We start from the raw sequence: 18,331 nt of genomic DNA on the forward strand, positions 1-18,331 counted from the left end.
GGCTATGCACTTTATTCAAGAACTTTATTCTGTTATAGAACTCCACAAACTCTCACTGTTTTTCTTCTATATACATACCTACTGGACTTGGTTCTCTAGTCATGGGCTGTGGGCAATCAGAGTCAACAAACGAGGAGTGAGTGAAGGTTTTCTGAAGGAAGAAGCTTCCTTCTGATGGGAAACATGAAGAAAGCGACACTAAAAAGCAGACGCAGGTATATGAATTATTATAATGAGACCAAGAAAGAGTAACTTTGTCCATCACACCCTCTGTTTGTAAAAAGGTTGACATATAATACATTTTAGAGAATATTTATCCAAAAAAAAAGTGAGGACTGAATGGGGCAGTAGTGTGCTGGTGAAATGCTTAATAATTGACTCCGGGGGAAAGCCCTGATTTGCAGCCTTTGTCAATCTCCATGGTGTAAATACTCCCTTTGTGGCAGACTTCAAGGTACTAAGGTGGGGAAACATAACATGGAGCTGGAAAGAGGTGCACACAACTGGTTTTCCATCCAGCGCAAGCCAGCTCCAGCACACTGCCGAAGTGCGGGAGACATCCGGTGCCACAGAAAGTGAAAATATAAGACAGGCCCAAGGCTCAGGAGGAGAAATAAAATTCAGCTCTGTTTCCTAATAAAACATTTTGTTCTAAGGGTTAGCAAAGACAGAAGGTAACTGCTGCTATTTGCTAAAATGGGACTTCAATTCCAGTGGCAAAATCATCATGGATAATCAAAAACTGACTACATAATTATTTCCCTTGTCATTTTTCTTCCCAAAATAATTGTCTCTGAATGATTTCACAGTTAAAGATTGTATGCTTAAAGACAATCAATTGTGAAAAGAGCTGAAAACTATGCCAGTGATATGGTTTTTTTAAAAAATAGTAATATTTGTTTTTAAAAAGGAGGGCATAGCCAAGTAAAAATACTTCCTCTTTTCTATTCTAATGGTTTAACCTATGAATCACCTTGTAGGAGTATTATCATACCAGAGACATGGAACCCTTACTCTTTATAGCAAAAGCATAAGACTTCACTATCAGTTTTAGTGTTAGTTTAGTTTTAGCTTCCAATAGAAAAGAGGGTAAATGGGATGTTGAAATGTAAACATTTCAAATCACAATAGGCTATGTTGAGAATCACTAACCCACACTACTGCTCCCACCTTAGGAGAACTTTAGAATCTCTTAAAAGTCAAGGAATCAACCGAATTCTGGCTATGGGCATGACATCACACAAGACACTTCCCAGATGGTATCTAAGGTGGCAGCCATCTTGCTCACCCGGCATGCCCTTCATTTCTCCAACCCCTTCTCAGTTGTCCTTCTTTCACTTAGAGGCATCAATCATTATAAGTGATTGCCCCTCTTATAGTAGCTGCTCCCTCCTCCAAAGTGAGCAGGGGTTAAAGTTATCTGATAAAACTGTAGTCAGTCCACTTATTTTTTCAAAAGCATATATTGAGTGCTTATTATAACTGGGCACTGTTCTGGGACTCATAATTTTGTCATTCTTGGTAGGTACTGGTCCAAATTCAGAGACAGTTCTTGGAAGGCAAGGTAATATACTGTGTACCTAGCAGCCAGTTTAAAAATAAGTTCTGGAATGAATGCCAAGATGAGGAACAGTAACATATTAAAGAAGCCTATACAACTATGATTATACTCATTACATCTGTTTAACATAAGCTCTATTTTAAAAAAAAAAATCTGAGAGCCTGTATGGAAATTATTAGTTTTAATCCAGTGTCTTCTCTGCCTTTATAACTTACTGTTATGAGCACACGTGATGTCCTACTTAATTTGACATCCTTTAGGCATAGAAGATTTAATACTCATTATTTTGGCCCACTAACACACACACACACACACACACACACATCCTAAATGATTAGATGAGGGGGAGTTACTGCCAGTAAGAGCTGCTTATAAATGGGGCCCATCTTTGGGAAGCCACTGCCCAGTAGATAAGTACAGGTTTGTCATTCTTGGGAGTAGCTGATATTACAAGCCACTGTCATGAGATGTCCCCTGCATGTAAGAACCATGACAAGAAAAGCTGCCTCCGGAGCAGAAAAGTTAGTGTCAGGTTGCCCAACTGTAGACATGTCCGAGGTCTTTGGACCTCTCTTCCATGATCCATCCTTGGTGTCTGGAGAAAGATGGACATTGTTGATCTTTCAATATACTCCTCACCAAGAAGAAAGAATAATAACTTCCAAGAATACTAGTAACATTGCAGTTCCTGAAAGTTTGAGAAGGGAGGGACAGGGATGGAGAGCCCACATCATTATCTAGGCCATGGAGGCACATGGGAAAGGGTAGCCTGCAAGGGGCTAAGCATGTATGTGTGTGTACAATACATACATATACATGCATATGTGTATAACACACAATATTAATAAATGTAATAAGAAAAATGTAACATATAAGATCTATAATGTAATACGTTACAATGTGTAATATATTTTCTCTCACATACTTAATTTCATTGCTGTCCTAGGCTGTATGAAGAAACCTGCAGCCAGTTGCCTTCTGAAACCTGGAATAATGTCAGGCCCAAAAGAATCCCCACTTTTATTCAACTCAGTGATCGCTTTCTTTGAGAGACAGACTAGAGTAAGCATTCTATTGACAAACTGCACAGAATAACACTACTTATTTGGGTGACATCAGGCAAGTTACTGAAACTCTCAGTTTTCTCAGTAACTGTGTTCTCTAGGGTTTTATCAAGATTAAAGAGGTTAGTATTTGTGAAAACCCTAAACCAGTGCTTGGTAAATAGTAAGTGCTTCGTAAGTGCTTATAAAATCTCTAACCCATGGGAGAATCTGATTGTTCTCATGTGTTCACAGAGTCAATAAGAATTTCACTCATCTATATCTAATATGAACACACAATTTGCTCTTAGTTTCTTAGTTTTTCTTTAGCATAAAAAAACCTCTTTTCAGAGTCCAAACAAATCACAGAAGAATTAAGTCACTTTTAAAATTGATGTGATTTACAAACTGGAATAAAAGTGCCATTCTCTTGCCTTGAATGCATCAGGTGATCAATATCTTCTTCCCAAATGCAAGCAAGTTCCTTATGTACCTGCTTTGGCATTGCTGATGTTGACATTTTTATGTTACGTAATTAAGAAATCAAATGAAAACAGTTTGATACTACTGTTAAATCACTAAAAGGCACACTATAAGATGTACTTTAATGATCATATTCTTAATTTGGATAATTGTACTTTCATATGGCATAACAAGTCTTTCACTTCAACAGTCCGTAGTTTGATTCTTTTCATTTTTCTTGACATGGTTTAGAGATTCCAAATATCTTAATTTCACTTGACCACTGACCAGTAGTTGAAGAAAGACAAACATGAAACCAGACTGACTGCTGGGGAAAGCAACATATGGACAATTTATTTTTGAGTCCATAGGAATTAAACTTTTAGAAGGTTCCTTTTCTCTCTTCAGCCTAGAGTCTCAATCAGCTTTTATACTCGCAAGTCAACAGATTAACGTTCTTGATGATTCACTGTTTCAAAATAACACACATTGTACTTCCAAAGTTACTGCTTGAAATATTGCTGGCATTTATTTTCTTAAGCATATTTGCTAAGTGGTACTGAAACACAAAAGCCCAAGAGAAAAATCAGACCTTCTACATTTGGACAAAAGGAGGACACACACAGAGATCTGTTCTTTCTCTAAAATGCGATGGATTAAATAGTAGGCTTGAGTGGTGTTTGTAAGTATGACATTGTGGGAGGGAGACAATCAATATGAATTCTGAGAAGCAATGGCTGTTCCTTGAATAGGTGGTCGTTGCCGCACCTGTCACTCAGAAATGGGCTGTTGTTTGTGACCCCCCCTAGAGGGATGGGATAGGGAGGGTGGGAGGGAGACGCAAGAGGGAGGGGATATGGGGATGTATGTATACGTATAGCTGATTCGCTTTGTTATACGGCAGAAACTAACACAACAGTGTTAAGCAATTATACTCCAATAAAGATGTAAAGAAATAAAAAATAAAAGAAAGAAATGTGCTATTGTGATAGTATGTGCCTCCTCCACTAAACAGAGCCTTTTCATATTCATAGCCTTGGCACTTAGTAGTTCCTGGCACGCAGTAGGAAATTAAGAAACATTTGCTAGGATAAAGACTGAACAAATGGGTCACTGTCTTAAGAAGCTTGTAGTTGAATTTGGGAAGTGAGACTAACTAACACGTGTGAGGTAATTCATCCTGAAGACAAATAATGATATCAACAGACTTGTGCAGCTCAAAATGTCAAAGAGGATGTGGAGAAATCAGAACCCTTATATGCTGCTGGTGGCAATGTAAAATGGTACAGCCACTTTGGAAAACAGTCTGGCAGTTTCTTAAAGGGAGAAGCATAGAGTTACTGTATGACCCAGCAATTCCACTCCTAGGTCTATTTCATCTCAAGAGAAATGAAAACATGGGTCTATACAAAACCTTGCACACGAATGCTCGTAGCGGCATTATACATAATAGCCAAAGAGTGGAAAAACCCAAATGTCCATCAACTGGCCAATGGATAAACAAAATGTGGTATATCCATACAATGGAAGGTTATTCAGCCATAAATAGAAATGAAGTTCTGGTACATGATACAACGTGGATAAACCTTGAAAACATTATGCTAAGAGAAAAAAAGGCAAACGTTATATGTTGCCATTTATATGAAATATCTAGAAAAGGCAAATCTATAGAGGCAGAAAGTAGGTTAGTGGTTGTCAGGGGTGGGGGTGGGACTGTTGAAGGGAAATGGCAGGGAGTTGACTGCAAATGGACGCAGCAGTTCTTTCTGAGGTGATGAGAAAATGTTCTCAAACACGTGGTGATAGATGTACAACTCTGTGAATGCACTAAAGCCCACTGAATTGTACACTTTAAGATGGTGAATTTAATGGTATGTGAATTCTATCTCTATTTTTTTTAAGATGCCAAAGAGACATGGGTACAGGATTTCAGTAGAGAGAGAAATATTAATAACGTTTAGAAGACCTTCAGAGACTTCCAGGAGAATGTGAGAGCTGAGCTAGGACTTCAGGAATGCATTGGATTTAGGTGGGAGGAGGGAAGGCATTTTGGATGAAAGGAAGAAGACGACAAAGTGAGGCTAGTCATTGTTCCAATCATGAAAAGAAAGGCCAACATATGTTGCAATAGGATTGTCAGTGAGCTTGTGCTTTCCCCTGCTAAAAAGTATATCTGCCTCTGCTTCAGGTGGAATTCACAGCTAAAGAACAGGCGGCCAAAATGCAAACCATATAAGCCTCTATTTTCACTCCTGTGGCTTACTATTTTCCCTTTAAGACACTAACTTCTGGATTTCTACATTAGACTCAATGTTTAACACTAGCCTAGCTTGACCTTTCACTGTATAATGATACTTGTCCTATGACTGTGCAGTATTCTATTTCTTTCCCAATATCTGAGGGTCTGAACTTCAAGAAGGGGGATGTCTATGTATCTAGGGGGACAGCAATGGCAGCTCCTAGTCAACTGAATGGATTTGGAAACCCCTTGCACTGTTTGTTTTGATAAGTCTTCAATAGTTTACTATTCGACATTAGAGGTCATGCCTCCACTTGGAATTAGCTCCATTCAGGAGACTGTATCATGGTGTTGCATAGCAGAATGCTATTTTAAAATAACATTCCCAGCACATTCATCAACATTCCAAAAATACTCCGCTTGGCTCTGATGGCAGGATCTGAGAATGGGCTGGTCATGATGACCACAAACTTTGGGAGGGATTCTCCCTGAAACACAGCTCGGTGGGGCAAAAGAGAGAAAGCATGGGATTCTTGGGATCAGAAGGGCATCTAAGGGAAGCTAATCCAGCCTCCCACCCAATATACAAATTCCCTCTGACAACCCTTATAGGGAGGTATCACCTTGACCTTAACACTCACAGTTTTATGTCCAGCTAGCTCATGACTGGACAGTTTTTACCTAGATGATCCTAATAGCCTAGCCAAAACCTTGAATGAAGAGAGACTATATAAACTCTAGGAAAATACATAATGCTTAGAGTAGGTTCTTCAGTCTCACACTATTGCCATTTAGGGCTGGATAATTCTTTGTGGTGGAAGCTGTCCTGCGCATTGTAGATATTTAGCAGCATCACTGGTCTTGATCCATTGCACGCCAGCAGCACACCACCCCAACTCCACCACTGAAAACCAAAAATGTCTCCAGACATTTCCAAATGTCCCCTGGGGGGCAAAGCTGCTCGGGTGAGAACCAATGGTCTAGGGTGTAAATGACATTGGGGGAGCAGATTAGGCATGTATTATTAATACTCAACGAATTATTCTGACACTTTACATTTTTTAAGTGGTTTTTCAGGGTGTTTCTCTATAAGCTGGCATACTATGCAATGCTGATGCCCTCTCAGACCACAACCGGCAACTGTTTCTATAAAAAAAACCGCCCTGGCTGCAAAAAAAGGCAAAGTAATCAACATTTACCTGCACGTGGTGGAATTATCATGGGTTTTGTTTCATCTGTACACGTGAACATTGACACTATGGGTAGTCATTATGAATAAGACAACAATAAACAGGCAACCCTGTCTATTTCAAAATTTCAAAAAAATTTTCAATCAGTTCTTGAGAAACTCAATAAACAGTTTCTCTTAAAACTATATGGTAAAAGATTACCATCCATTTTGATTCCAGCTTCTCTGAATGTTTTCCAAACATTAAAGACTGTGAGTCATGCTTCGAGCCCATGTCTAATTTAAGCAAAGCTTTATATAGCAGATGAATTAACAAAACAGAAGAGCGCTCCCTCCATTTTACTTGAGGAAACGCATCATACAACTCGGGCTTTATCACACAGGAGTCGCCTCTCTTTTAGGATGACACTGTCTATAATTTTGCTTGTATCAAGAGGTCTAACAAGCGCTGGCTCTCTCTGTGAGTATCAGCTCCAAGATGCTGCCCTGGCAACCAAGCCACACTCGCAATGTAACAAACCCTGAAACTGGAAGCAAAAAGAGTCTTGCATCTAAACGCTGGATCTAAATGTTTCACATGTGAGCGATGTTTGAACTATCCCACTTTTGCCTGCCACTTCCCTTCTTCCCAGGACCCTATTACATAAAGGCTTAGGTGTTCTGGGGAATAATTGGGCGTCAATGGTGGCAGGGTGTGGGAGGATGCCTAGGTTACCTCCAGTATTACATACTCTACTTAGGAGGTGGGCAATTCCTATTTATATAACCCCTGATGAAGATACACCCCAGCAATTTGGGAGGGGGACTGCCAAAACAAGTAGGTAATTTCACTTGAACACCTTGTACTAAGTGCAAATCTGATTTACTGCCTTCATCTTCTTAGAAAGGAACAGGTATCATTGCAAACAATAGTTTGCATGGGCTGCTCAGTGTGGGAAAGCCGGGGGCTGAAATTCAAAGCCAAGTGAAACACCAGCAGAGAAGAGCAGCTGCATTTTACCACGCAGCAAGAAAACATGGCTCCGCCCCCATCCTACCTACCGAGATGCTAGATCCTGACTACTTCAGGGGGAGAACAGAAATGCAGTCCTGGGGTGCCCAGAGCTGAGCTACAGGCAGGGCGGAGAGTGAAGAATCCCACTAATTGACAGGAAAACTTCCGCAGCAGAGAACTGAATCGAATCTGTCGTCTTTTGGCTTTGAATTCAGTCCTCGAAAGCCTTGTGTCAAACACAGTAGCCTTTGTGGCTATTGAGTGTTTGAAATGTGGCCAGTTGGAATTAAAATGTGGTGTAAGTGCAAAATATGTGCCACATTCCAAAGACTTGAAATGAAATATATATATATATATATGTATATATATATATACACACATATCTCCAATAATTTTTTTATTGACTGCATATCAAAATGGTAATATTTCAGATGTATTAGGTAAAACAGAATATATTACTGTTTCTTTCTACCCTTTTTAGAAAACTTATTTAAACATGAACATTTTAAACTACCTATGTGGTTTGAATTACATTTCTATTTGACAGTGCTGGTCCAAAAGCTGAATGTTACTTTGAGGCATGATTTATATTGAGCTCAGAGACACTTATGTAGGCAAGTGTTGCTTGACTGAGCTTGTCTATCTATCGCAAAATGTTAACTTCAAACATCCTTGAAAACTAAAATTTCATTCACTGCCTTCTTGGCAAAATCTGTTGGATAAACAAATCTGCTGTTTTGAGACATGAAAGCGATGGTTAACAATGTAAGTAAATTTTCTTCCTTTGCAGACATACTTAAACCATGTTAAAGCAGAGATGAAACAGGCTCTAACATCGAAGCAGACCCATAATTAGGTGCTAATGTTGAATATCCTGCAATGTTTCAAAAAGACACATAGATGGAGAAAGGCCAGGCCTGCACAAGGCAGGAGAGAAGAAAATGTTGAATATATGAATGCAAATATGTTACAGAGATCTGAGTCCCACTACTCTGTGCTTTCCAGGTACTACTTGCTTTTCAGCATCTCCTCTCCATTTTCACCACCACCACTTGGCCGATTCACGGGGTCAGAGGCAAAGCCACCTTCTTCGTCTCTCTGATGAGCCTCTCCACTCTTTGCATCCCCCACTGCTCAGCTGTCTTGCACCCCACCGACGGAAACCATCCTAACCTTTGGCTCCAGAACCTGCCATAGTCACAAGGAGAATTCAGGTTGGAAACAAGGTCAGCCTTGCATCAAAGCCTTAAAATTTAACTCCACATAACCCACCCGAGCAAGAGTCCGAAGATGAATGTGAGACTCATTAAGAGTCAAGACTTCCAATCTATTCAAGTCAATCTTCAGTCCTTTTAATGCAACATATAAAGTAAAATATAAAAATAATCCTTTCCCTTTGCATTTGTTCAATTTGTCTAAAAACTATTCCGTGTAGTTAGAACTCAATGAAAGTAACAGCGCCTGCCAACAGGAACCGAATTTTCAGTTCATGAGTTTTAAGCCCCTGAAAGCCTCTTCTTAAGAAATTTTGTATTTGTGGGTGTTTTTTTTCTAATCTAGAGCTCAAAGAAAATCTGGTCAAAGGATACTGCTGTGGGTAACCTCAGGAAGGAAAAATGTCTCCAAAAATATTTTTAAAAAAGAGTAGGTCGCAGCTCTGAAGGCTCAGTATAGCAAATCCTCAGCGACCCTGGATCATCTGGGAATGAGTCATTCTAGATAAGCATACATCCTGGATAGCCCAGAGTTTACGCTCTAACCATCTTATTGTAAGAGCTTTTATTTTTCTAATGGAGTCATTTCCTTATCTTTTTAAACCATTGAACCAGTTAGTCTTATAGGCATAATTATAGGTGAAAATGCAGATCAAGTACAGAGCTGAATGAGTCTGTCACAGTATAACCACACAAAGTGAACGTGTCTCCAGCCATCCACAGTGACTGATGTCTTTTCAATGTGGCGATCAATGTCCTTAGGCCAGGTGTGAGGGGCTGCTGGCTGCCTCTCCTGTGAATGTTAGAGCGGTTCTTGGTTCTACCTTTTCATTGCCTTCTCTCTTTTCCACTGTCAGCAGTATGGGAAAATTGCTATCCCACTGTTGATATTCACCTCTACCACCAAGTGGCATGGACGCTCACCCCAGAGTCCCAGGTGACCAGAATGTTGCCACCACGCAATCTCTACCACCCTTCTCCTCTTCGCTTCCCCTTCTTTGTCTAAAATTGCTTTTTCACACTTAAGAGCTCTCAAGACGAGCTTCTCATGCACCTATTACTAATGGGTTAGCATGTCTCTTTCCTTCTATAAGACAAAATCCATGAAGGATGACACCACTGGGTAAAAGCATGTGCTCTCTATTTCTCAGGAGAATTTCTTTTCCTTTTCTCCCTTTCTCTCTCTCTCTTTCCTTCTTTCTTTTTTGCTCTCTCTTTCTTTCATTCTTTATCATTAGTCATTTTTGCAGGCTGGTATCCTAAAAACTAAGGGTTTACTGTACGATTTTATATAATCACATGGAAAAAACCCAACTAATTTTAGAATTTGAATGGATATGGTCTGGCAAGGATATTGGAAATCCTTGGTTCCTACACTAAATACTGAATTGCTATAAAATCAATTTCTAGTCAAATAATCAATTTCTGCTTCAGTTTTATTAATGGTTATAATTAAGTCAATAGCAAAAGAGTAAAGGGTATCATTTCCCCTTGGGAAGATGAAAAACAGCTTAACATGAAGGAGTCTGAATATGAACTTCGGAATCAGTTAACGTAAGTTCAAAACCTAGCTCCACCATTTAATATCTTTGTGACTTTGGGAAAGTTACTTAGCCTCTGCAAACCTCAATTTCCTCATCTATAAAATAGGATAAATAAGCCCCACTAGAGAGTTGTTCTTAGGATTAGAAAGTACACATATAAGGCATAGAGTAAAATGTTTGATATAGAGTAGGTATTGCGGGGAAACATCTTTTTCCCATTTTGATCTTCTGGCAACAGGAGACTCAACTGGGCCTCAGCAGGGGAGAGCAATCCTTGAACAATTGAGAGCAAGCAAGAATGCGTTTTCCAAGATATTGATCTTTCTTCCTTTTTAGAGGTCCATGGTACTGTTTGGCCTTAGGGCATTCTGACTGAGCTTACTGTAAACACAGACACACACACACACACAGTGTAAACACACACAAACACCCCCCCCACACACACACCATCACCACAACTACCACACCAGTTAAATAGATTATGCCACATTTGCCTACAAATGTCCACATAAAATGCATCTTACTTTCCTGTGGTTGGCAGTCGTGATTGCTCCCAGCATGTTGGCCCTGATTAATGTGTGAGATATGTGGGTTTGGGGCATTAAAATACACCCAAGTCTTCAGTGAAAGGACTGTTTCTGTTTCCCATGACATAAAATAAACCAGCTGTCACATATATATTGTAAGTAAACTGAGAAGTTTCTTAGGTACATATATGGCAAACCAACTCATAAATAGATAACCGAGGAGCTTTTGTTTCATAAGTTAATGTGCTTAGACAGTTACCTTACAGTGGAATACACCATTCAAGGCTAGCATTGGTTGACTTTATTTTTTTATGACTACCTTATTAAGATAAAATTCACATACTATATAATTCATGCATTTAAAATGTTCAATTCAATAGTTCTTAGTATATTCATGGAGTTTTGTAACCATCACTATGACCAATTTTAGAACATTTTTATCACCTTGAAAAGAAACCTCATAACTATTAGTGGCCACTCCCCACTGTCCCCTACACAGTCCTAGGGAGCCACCAATCTACTTTCTGTCTCTATGGATTTGCCTATTCTGGACATTTCAAAATAAATGGAATCATACAACATGTGACTTTTTGTGTCTGGCTTCTTTCACTTAGCATAATGTTTTCAAGGTTCATCCATGCTATAGCATGTATCAGTATTTCACTCTTTTTATTGCTGACTAATATTCCATTATATGGGTATATCACCTTTTATTTACTCATACATCAGTTAATGGACATTTGGGTTGTTTCTACTTTTTGGCCATTATGAATAATGTTGCTATGAACATTCATATACAAGTTTGTATGTGGACATACATTTCATTTCTCTTGCGTGTATATCTAGAAGTGGAATTGCTGAGTCATATGATAATTCTATATTTAACTTTTTGAGGAACTGCCAGACTCTTTTCCAAAGTGGCTGCACCATTTTACATTCCCACCAGCAGTGTATGAGGGTTCCAATTTTCCCATCTTCTTACCAACACTTGTTACTATCTGTCATTTTGACTATTACCATCCAAGACGGTGTAAGGTGGTACATCCCTGTGGTTTTGATTTGCATTTCTCTGATGGCTAATGATTTAGAGCATGTTGTCATGTCCTTATTGGCCAACTGTATGTATGTTACATATGTTTATTGGCCATTTGGAGGTAAATGTGGTGGAGGTATATGATGGAATTCAACAGAATTGTGAAGGAATCCTACAGTTCTTTTCTTTTAATTTCTGCTAACACAATGAATGTCCTAAGGAATTTGTGAGTAACTTTAATCTTGAGACTGGAATTTGTGAGCTAACCATAAATCACTTAACCAAAACATGATGAAATGCTTTTCAACAAAACGCTGGAGGAAGCAGTAAGATTAATAACTAAAGAAAACAAATGACTTCAATAACAGAACTTTAAAAAACTATGAAAATAGAGCTATAAGTCATCCATCCATTGGTCAAAGGTATTATCACTGGTTCCTGTGTCAAAGATTAAGACCCCAAACTGGTAACCTGTCAAGCAGAGTCTACTGAAGTGATGTGTGTAAGTGTGTGGGTGTGGGAGGAATGGGATGATTAACAGCAAAACTAGCAACCAACTTCTCAATGCACACTATCTGACAAGCACTGCTGTAAACGGTGAGGCAAGCATTGTATAAGTTTCACCTACAATATCTGTTATCCTTGCCACAACTCTGCAAGATTTTGTTGTTGTTGTTGCTCTTGGTAGTGGTTCGCTTATTTGCTACTGAGAAGGGCAACAAAATTCTTTCCATGCCCACATTCACCTCTTGCTGAGGTTAACAGCCACTGGGGGCTCCTTGAGCATAAAATTCCATCCAGGTACTATAAACCCACCCTTACCCGTAGCTGATTGGCCCAGGGGTGGTGACTGATCCAGCAGTCACCCAATCAGTAGGAGCCTATGAGGAGGCATGCTGAGATAGTTCTCCCAGCACGGATGCCGCTACCCAAACTGAACTAATGGGATTCTCTCTGTTGCTAGTTAGCTGAGAGATGTAGTAATTGCTGCTCAGTGGGTGCTGGAGCAGAAGGAGCCAGGAACAGTCAATTTGATCACAACACACACACAGACACGCCCCATCACACTGTTTAAAATTTTTCAATAGCTTCTTCTTGCTCCTAGGCTACAATCCAATACCCTTGCTGGGTGGCTTTCAAGACCCTGTCATTCTTCTGCCCACCCCACCCATTTCTCCAAATGTTTCTTAGGCCCTCTCCCCCTCACTCATTCTGAACTTTCTTCATTAGGTTATTGGAACCTGCTGTTCTTCTCTGTTCCTCAGGGACTTTGCACAAACTATTCCTTCTTTCTGGAGAGCTTTCTCCCTCTCTTCACCAACCTAATACCTCTTCAGCCTGGGTACCTTGCCATAAACATTACCTCTCCGGGCATAAAAGACGCAACAAGTGCCACAGCCTGGTAGATCTGATTCCACAGCCCTCAGGAAAGGGGAAGGGGGGAGTCTCTGAATTGCACCCCATGATTCATTGGATACCTATGTCAAGTGTTCACCCAGGAGCACACGCGGGGACCTGTAGCCACACACCCTCTGGACTTCTCAGAGTGTTACTGTCAAGTGGCAGGGCTGAGAGCTGTTGAGCTGGAGGATCCCTGCCACATCCTCCCAGGAGGACTGCAAAGGTAGCGCTGGGCCTGCATACTCACAGAGACACACAGTCCTAGGCAAGGAGAGGAGGAGGGACCCTCTTGTGTGCACTGTGCTTTTTGTAATGGATACTGCTGGAATGTGCAGACTGCAGCGGAGTTCTTTTTTAAACGATACTGCGGTTTTTTGGTTTGGGGGTTTTTTGTTTGTTTGGTTTTCATTTTTATTTTATATTGGAGTAGAGTTGATTAACAACGATGTGTTAGTTACAGGTGTACAGCAAAGTGATTCAGTTATACCCCATACAAGTATCCTCTTTTTCAAATTCTTTTCCCTTTTAGGTTATTACAGAATATTGAGCCAAGTTCCCTGTGCTATACAGTAGGTCTAAAGGATACTGTTTTAAATACATAGGTGATTTTGTGATTTTAAAAAGAGCACTACAGAAAATAGTGTTGTAAAGCAAATAATCACCTTCTAATGTGCCTTTCTTTAAAACTGAAATTATAGCAAAACTGAGATAGCACTTTACTTAGAAAGTTGAATTTCTTAGAAGTCTGGTGTCTAGTTCGGTGGGATGTTTCTGTGCTAACCGCAAATGAACACTTGGTCAGATTTCTGTGAACCCTGAATAAGTAGTAAAAAATCGTGTTTTGTCTCATTTATTACATTTTGATTTTTCTAGGTGGGTGGTCTAGAAGGGAAAAAATATACGATAATTTTACTAATGTATTTCAAGCTTGGTTGTGTAAGATTGATTTCAATCCTTCATTTGCAAATAAATACTTTCTGATTCTCTTATTAAGGCCTACCCTTTAAAAACAACTTTATTGAGATACACTTCGCATATCATAAAATTCACCTAGAAATTTACCAAACTGTGCAACCATCACCACAATCCAGTTTTAGCACATTTCAATCACCCTAATAACATCCCTGGTGCCCATTAGCAGTCATTCCCCCTTCCCACTCCCAGCCCCAGGCAACCACTAATCTACTTTCTGTCTCTAGAGATCTGTGGAAGGCATTATATCTTCACACATACATATGAAATATAAATCAAAAATACATCTCTCCTTTAACAAAATCCTACTTCTACAGCAAGATTTTGGTGTCTGTGATGTTTAAAAATTTTTAGGAACAAATAAATTAAATGTTGCAAAGAAACCTCTGAAAAACAGTCCTACAAACAACATTTTTTCCACTGTAAAATACTATTTTAAAGCTTATGACAACCAACCAACAGATAGCATTTTTCCATCGTGCAATATTTTCCTCATTAAAGTCAAAAGTGTCCATTTTACTCTCTTCCAGTACTACCCCTACCCGCCCCCCAAATCAAACTCTTAACAGGTTAAAAGAGTTTACAGCACATATTCTCAACTTTATTTGCAGACAAAACCCTGGAGAGGTTTAGTCTCCTCCAAATTTGGATCACGAGCTGAAGCAAGCAAATGAAACTTCCCCAAATGACATCCTGTTCCATAGCTTTTTAAGGGTTATGATAAAGTTTCTAGACTCTCTTTAAAGATATTCTGAAAATTCATCAGACTAGTCAAAAAGCCACTAACTTCCTTAGCAACCCGGTAATACTGTGAGCGCTCCCCAGTTAATTATAGATCTGTTATTTTAAGGAACAATCATTAATTGAGATCTTTTAATTTATTTAACAAGGGGATATTATATAGCTTCTACAAAATAACTCTTTGCTCCTTAACAACCAATGGAAAAAATTCTTATCATGGTAAGTTAGAAGTTGCCTCCGCCATATATACATATACCATAGTTCTCAAGAAAATATTCTTCCCAAATTGCCTTTCTCTATTAAAGAATTGACCATTGGTCAACATGACAAATGTATGAAATTGAGTCATTTCCGCATAACCCTCCAGCCCAGCACGACTGTGAAAGTAGATAAATCATGTTTCATTTGGGTTTGTACCACCCAATTGACTGCACTAAAACACAACACCCTTGTTCAGGCCAATTCACGGACTTCTGATAGCTGCCCTCGTAGGCTCCAGGTTGCCGGTTTCTGAGTCTAGTACGCTGCCTCTCACAAGGGTGCTGACCTGGTTTCTATTTTCAATTGGAATTTCCTCCTCTGGGGTGATATGATCCCCGCCCTCAGGGGCATTTGCCTGGGTCTCTGTTCAGTGCCTCACGTTGCCCCTCGCTCTGGAACTGAAGGGAATTCCAGGCTCACGTCCCGCAGAGTCCAGTGAGAAGAAGACTCACGGACATTACGCTTCACACATGGTGGGAACCAGGTTTTGTGAACCTCCCAAGCTCCTCTTAGGAGACACCAAGGTGATATTTACTCAGGAAGTTGCTGAGATCTAAGACAAGACCTGCAGGAAATGATAGCGGGAGGCCAGGTTGTAGGGCTAAAGCTGTAAAGACATCTCCATTCAAAGGGTCACAAGAATGCGGAAGAGTCAGCCAAAAGAAACATCACAGAGTGGGGCCACGTCCCTTGGCAAAACACGGGCTGCACTGGCAGGGCCAACGGCTCTCTCACGGCCCAGCTCTTGTGGCTGAGCGCTCAGCAAGCTATAGAGAGTTTAAAGAAAAGGGCAGTGATGTTTTTAGGGTCAGCCCTTGGAGGCCCTTTACATTCTTTCCTCTGAGGGAGTTCTGGATAACTAATGTAAAAATCTCAAATGCAAAACAAGAACCAGCACTTTAAACCAATGAGTAAATGATATTTTTCAGAGTTCAACTCTCCACTTTGAACTGGTAAGAATAGCAATGCTCACGAAAATTATTCCACCTAGAATATTTACAAAATAAGCTCTGAAAAAAATACAAATTTTAACTTAAAAATTGCAAAGGATTTGTTTTCTGGTGACTTAGAGAAGGAGACAAGGAGGATAGGTTTCAGACACTCTAAGCCATATGTGGATGCATCTTACTTTTTATTCAAGAGGAAGCCTGAGAGTAGAAACTAGATATTATTCTTTTTTGAAATTTTCCTTTAGCACTGGACACACACCCAGTTCTCCACACATACTGGTGAATAAATGAATGTTCAATGATATTTTGCCCTTATCTGAACATACTCAACTTTCTTCTCCACGCTAACCATGTGTGTCCCCTTTCTTTTGCCCTCATTCTTATATAACAGTAGATCTATCTACAGCATCTGTGGTCATCTGGACATAGCTTTAGACCAGAAGTCCACAAACCTTTTGGGTAAAGAGCCAGCTAGTAAATATTTTAGAGTTTGAATGCCATATAGCCTGTCGCAACTACTCAACTCTGCTGTTGTAACATGAAAGCAGCCATAATTGATACGTAAATGAATGGACACGGCTATTTCCACGGACACTAAAATTTCTATTGCATATAATGTTCACATGTGCTGAACCAGTCTTCTTTTGACTTTTTCCACTGTTTAACAATGTAATATTTATCTATTCTTAGCTTGCAGGCTGTAAAAGAAAAAGCAGGCAGTGGTCCAGATTTGGTCCATGGGCCATAGTTTGCTGACCCCTGATTTAGACAATTGAGTGAGTGCGATATGGTAGGTGCTCTATTAGGTACGAGCACCTACAGAACAAACTGAAAAACAAAACAGGACTTGGCAACTGTCCAATCGGTTGATTCCATAGAGGAAGACAGGGCAAAGGTTTCAAACTTCAGAGAGGAGATTTTTGCATGTGCGCATTATTTTTAATTTAGCTTATCCATTTACATGTCAAAATTGATCAAACTCATCAGCTAATTTCCAAATGTTGGCTCTGATTTGTTTGAACTAAAGAATTAATATGTTTTTCTTCTGATTGTAAATGACCTCATCCACAATTTCAGAAGATGGTTTTAAAACAGGAGCTAAATTTATAGATCTTTCTAAAGTGGCACTAGTAAATTAAAGCTAATTTAAAAATGTCCTGGGAGGTGATTTTGGATGTTTTCCTCTTGATATATTGAGGAACCAGAGCTGCTAAGCCCAAGGGAGCAGGAGAAGACTGTGATGATTCTGTTTAAATGTTAATATATTCAGTCTATTTCTATAATATTTCCTTGATAGCTATTCAGTTATATCCAATCAATGTGGATTTGTGGAGACTGGTGTCAGCGGGATGGCCCCATCATCCTGCCTTTGTTGTTTAATTAGGTCATAAGGAAATACATATTGATATCCATGACAGAAAGAACTCACTGACCAAATAGGAACAAAATTGAGATAGGTCTGTGCCTTCTTAAAAATGTCAGTATTTTCAGAATTTGATTACATACTGTGGTAAAGTGAACGATTTGCCCTATTTCTTCACCCCTTACTGCACTCACACCCTTGCCATGGCCCCATCATGGAGGAAGTGTACTTCCCTACCCAATGACATTAGACTTGGACGTGACTTGCCTTGGCCAATGGCAGGTAGGTGGAGATGAGAGCGTGCCAGAGTCCAGCCTATGCATTAAGAATTCGCAGTTGAATCTACTTGTCATATTGTGCCTCTGCACTTCTCCAGATAAATGCTGCCCCACCAACCTAGGCCCTAGAATAAACACATGTAGAACGGAAATGACCAAGGAGCCAAGCCCTGTAGGACTGGCAGCTTGACCTCGGGTCAAATAGCTGAGCTCTGCCCGATAAGCCAACCCCAGCTGACCCACATATCCACGAGAATAAATGATGGTCGTTTTAAGCCACTGAATTTCAAAGTAGTTTTTTATGCAGCATTAGTGTGGCAACAGCTAACTGATAGAAACACAACTCACCATTTTGTGTGTCTGTGTGCACATGTGTATGCATGCCAAGTGTTCTATGTTTCATTCCTTTGTAATGATATCCAAAATTAAAAAGTGTCCCCCAGTGCAGAAATCTCATGGAAGGCCCCGTGGTTCTTCACACCGGGTTCTCCCTAGACACCCTACAATGGGTGATATGAAGTACCTGCATGGTAACGATGGTATTCCCTGCCTACCTAAT

General features: G+C 39.8%; 1 protein-coding gene across 4 annotated transcripts in view; it reads right to left on the reverse strand.

The window, feature by feature from the left end:
- ARHGAP6 (Rho GTPase activating protein 6) overlaps positions 1-18,331 on the reverse strand; it is a 485,829-nt gene that overhangs the window by 235,889 nt on the left and 231,609 nt on the right. The window lies entirely within an intron of this gene.

This window comes from Eubalaena glacialis, chromosome X, assembly GCF_028564815.1.
Source record: "Eubalaena glacialis isolate mEubGla1 chromosome X, mEubGla1.1.hap2.+ XY, whole genome shotgun sequence".
Lineage (NCBI taxonomy): Eukaryota > Metazoa > Chordata > Mammalia > Artiodactyla > Balaenidae > Eubalaena > Eubalaena glacialis.